At 46.1% G+C, this 4,451-nt stretch overlaps 1 long non-coding RNA gene across 1 annotated transcript; it reads right to left on the bottom strand.

The window, feature by feature from the left end:
- Positions 1-581: 581 nt before the first annotated feature.
- On the bottom strand, positions 582-2,183 carry LOC138685343 (uncharacterized). The gene is made up of 3 exons (XR_011324574.1): positions 2,076-2,183; positions 1,448-1,665; positions 582-664 (listed from the first exon to the last, which is right to left on the bottom strand). It is a non-coding gene; the product is annotated as an uncharacterized lncRNA (long non-coding RNA).
- Between the last annotated feature and the right edge of the window lie 2,268 nt (positions 2,184-4,451).

The raw sequence follows: 4,451 nt of genomic DNA, 5'->3' as shown, positions 1-4,451 counted from the left end.
GAGGGCTGAAGAATTTTATTGCAAATGCGCTAGCGTGATGGCAAAAAGCTGCCTGAGCATGCCCTAGGCACATCTGAAATCTTAACTCCCAGCCTCATCCCACTACCTATCAAAGGCATAAATAATTACACCACTTGTAGCAGAGTGGTAAAATCTAATCCAAAACATTTTCACCAATTTTGACCTTTTTAATGCTGTGAAGCATAGGGCAGCAGTCCATCCAAGACTAGAAACCTCTACTACTTCTTCTTGGAGGGAAGGTGTGTTTTCTGCCGGGGTAAGACTGATTAAAATAACACACAGTGCCAAGCTGATGCTTGTTTTATTAGAGTCTCATACAATGATTTTCAAATGTAAAATTCCCGATTTATGACACTCAAGGATCAACATCGTAAAGCTTGTCGCTCTTTTTTCCAAAACCTCTAGGTTGTGAAGAAAAAGACATTCTAACCCAACATCTTCAGTATGTTAATTTGAAAACGTAAACAAAGCAGAATTTCATTTTAAAGCATTTAATAGCGGAGACAAGCAATGTGTAAAGCTGAATTACAAAAGAAACAATACAACCCAACATTCATGCTACAAGTTTACCTTTCCACAACCATTAGTACTTCCAGGTCAGTTCTTTCCAACAAAGAGATGCTGTAGTGGCGAGAAGATTATGCTGGGGAAACAACAATAACAAAACCCACATTATTTCTTCTTCTTTGTAGAGAAGTACTTCTCTGAGAATTGTAACAAGGTAATTTCTGTCCACCAGAAAGACACATCCCCAGCACAAAATAATACAGAGGAAGACCAAAAAAGTAGAGGAAACATAAAGAACAACCTGTGCCGTAACGGTCTAGTCTCAATAGTTAAGGGGACTGGCATACATTAGGATTAACAAGGAGTTTTATTCCTTCCAAAACTAACCCACCTATCAAACAGTTACTGCCAACGTTCAACATGGGCTGTGCAGTGAACAGACCACTCTTGTTTCGACAGCTTTAGAGCGCTCCTTTAGTCAGCAGTGCCCAGCAACTGTTGGGGGGGCTACTTTCATTTCGGAAGTCAAAGTTACAAAGGCCACAGTTGCTAAGCAGCCAAATAAAGGCCATACTTGCCTTAAGGGGACTGAAGGTCCCTCCCAGGAAGGCCCCTTGAGAAGGGGGAGTGTGTAAAAGTCCTTTAGAAACCGGGCTGAAGATGGCACTCCGCAGCTGATAAAAGCCACATCCTATGAGGGCTGTGACTGAGGTCAGTAACACCCCCCCACCCCTCAAGCCCCCCCGTCCCCCATGAGGAGTTTTTTCCCCAAAGACAGCCCAGAAGAGGAACATTTCCTGGCAATGCTGCACCTTACCACAAGACAAAAGGACACCCCTGAATGCTCCTTTGCCTTGGCAGACTTTTTTGTTTAACCACAGAAAAGAGGGACCCATTCTTCAAGAGAACGTAGAATCACCTGAACTGCCAGAATCAGGCACAGGCTCGGACAGAGCCAGGACTGCATCTGCTCGTAGCTGCAGTATTCGTACCTTCTCCAGAACCTGGACAGACCTCTTCCTTCTGACTCCACGTTTCCTTTGTTTACCATTTGGTCCAGTTGCTGCAGGAGCTGCACCGCACCCTCAGCCTGACCAGTTCCTGTTCTTTGTTCAAGGGTAGATCCCACAGGCGCCCCTGTCAGAAACAGCAGCAAGAACAAAAACACAAGCTCGCTCTCTCCACGCTCCCTGCACACCCAACAGCAGACCCTGAAACCGAGAGGTCGGTCCAGACTCTGACTGACATCACGCCTGGGAGCTTTCAAAGCAATCGCAGTGCAGACTGGTTTGGAGGTAGGCTCCCATCTCACAGCCCAGCTCTGAAAGAGCTACGTAGCCTGGCTCTGTGGGTGGGAATTGCTTACAGACAAAATCATTGCTGACCTACTGCTCTTCGGTGGTTCTAATTCCTAGTCTCACGTGCTAGAAAATACCAAACGCCACTTTTAAAGGAAAACTATTACCAATGTCATCCTTGCAGCTTCTGACTTCATATGACCAATTCGAATGAAACAAGCCAGGAATTCCTTACTTAAACAAACTCACCCGGTTACAGCCCACAGTAAGGGATGCTGGACTAAACTCACGCTCATCTTCTTTGGAGGAATTCTGAAAGGAAAAGGAACCCAAGAACTTTCACACCATGTAAAATTCTATTCTACAGGAGATCTTTGTTTCTTTGCTTGCTTGCTTGCAGAACTACAAGGCAGGGTCTGCTCTCTTGTTCTGTGACTTTATTTTCTTTCCTGCTACTATGAGGACCTTCTTCACCAATATCTTTCTGCCCCTCCCTCCTCAGGACATTCCCAGGCCTCACATAAAGCTGGAATTCATTGACTAGACTTTAATATAGCAGATAGTGAAAGAGGAACACCAGCTATGGCACAGACAGAGATTTTAAAAAACATCGACAGAGGTGCCGTGGGAAATAACAGCTGCTGGACAATACAGGCCCCTAGACATCAGCCCTGCTAAGACACACTCATAGGAAGCAGAGTAACAGGGCAGGGACAAAAGCGAAAAGTGCCAGAAGCAAGAGGTGAGCCAGGAATACCCATTTGCAAGGCTATCGGCAATACAAAGGACCACAAACAACAAAACCACCCTGGAAGCTTCTTTAGGAGAAAGTGAAACAACTTTGTCACAGAGATAAGAGAAGAGAAGAATAGATCCCTCCCTGATGGTGCTTCTCTTGCACTAAGCTCAGGTTCACCTGAAATTCCAAACTTTAGAAGGCCAGAGATCTTTGCAGTTTAGTCTCAGAGCATTAACTAAGGTAGGAAAATTATCTGCAGCGACAGGCTGAGCGTCTCCCAGTTCTTTCTTCCTTGGACTTCTACTGGTGCTCTTGGTAAGCAGAAAGATGCACAGGCTCAACTCCAATCATCCTGACCAGACAGCCTCCTGTCAAAATCGCAGGCCTGGAAGGCATTTGGATGAGAGCTGAAAATGCAATCTATTCAACAGCCATGCGACTGCGGCACTTCCATGCTCCTCCTTCTGAATTGAGTGCCAATGCTGTAAAGTCAGTCCTACGCGTACTAAGCAGACAGATTTCCTTCATGTTTTAACAAGAGCCTTCCCTTTTCGAGATGCACTCTAAAACACCAGCTGGATTTGGATCCAAAGTCATACACTGCTCATAAACTGAACAAGAGCCCTGGAGGAATGACCAGAAGAATCCTGAGAAAGCACAGGTGCTACTGAGATGCTTTTTTTCTAAACCTGATCTTTCTTCTCATTCTGAATACCAGAAGAAAACAAATGCAAAGCAAACCAAATGGAAGGCATGTCACAGAAGCACCTGGCTCTGATCTCCTAAAAAAGCACACGAGGGAGAGGTCATCTGCTCAGGTTTCCATGCGGTGCTCCTGACATCTGGTCTGGTATTCATAAAGACACCAGTTTGTGTCTGGAGCTCCCTCTCAGTGTAACAGTGCCCTGACTAGTGCAAATTGCAGGTACGAGTCATGGTGGCACAAGCATCTCTTCTGGAGAAGGTTCTTCAAATACCTGAACTGGTATTTGCCGACTTGATGATTCACTCATCATAGTGCCAGATTACCTGGAAAGAGCTCAGGACCTGTCCTCCCACATCACTTAACACAGTAGGAGGTTACGGTGATGTCTGCCACCTACCACATCATTTCTCAGGGTCCAACATGCTAATCCGGAGCTCCAGCTTCCAAGGACCCTAATGTTTGGGAAATTCAGCCACCGTACAAGGAGCAGAGGCATTCTGGGGACAGCGATTATAGCAAAGCGGGGAATAAAAAAAAGCATCTTTCAGAGGATGACCCTTATCCCACCAACAGAGTGTTTGGAGCACCTGAGGAAAGAAGCCAGAAAGGGCATGTGTCGAGAGACCTGTCACTAATCCTGCAAAGGTAAGCTGAAGGGAAAAAAAGGGATACAGGTTTTGGAGACAAATCAGCCTGCTTGTTTTAGAGAAGTTCTGTACTGAAGGCTCCTGAGGACAGTGTCCTTCCTACCCTGAAAATCCAACAAACCTGTCAAAAACCCCTCTTCTGAAAGAAAGTTTTGGGCTTACAACAAGGTGAGGGCTCTTTCAATACAGGAGTTTACCTGTGCAGGCTGAAGGTAACCATGCAACTAGCAGCACCTGAAACTGCAGGCTACTGTATATGCAGGGGATCCCTGCAGAGCAATTATGCTGAGACTGGCCCTTTGAAACCAGGCCTACAGCAGCAAGCAGGCAGCATGCCCTGGCCAGCAGGCAGCAAGCCCACGGACGATATTTGCGTAAAGGCTCAGCCAGTTGTGGAGAGGTCCAAAAGGTTTCTGAAATGGGGGCAGCACGTCATCATGCAGAAACATGCAGAAACCTGGGCATCTGATGCAACTGTTCACCTCCCAAGGAACAGCGGGAGAAGAAGCTGTTCCTTTTATACCACCAGGCAA

This window comes from Haliaeetus albicilla, chromosome 5 (genome assembly GCF_947461875.1).
Source record: "Haliaeetus albicilla chromosome 5, bHalAlb1.1, whole genome shotgun sequence".
NCBI classification, from domain to species: domain Eukaryota; kingdom Metazoa; phylum Chordata; class Aves; order Accipitriformes; family Accipitridae; genus Haliaeetus; species Haliaeetus albicilla.
Note: the sequence above shows the minus strand (reverse complement) of the source record. Positions and strands in the feature narration are given on the sequence as shown.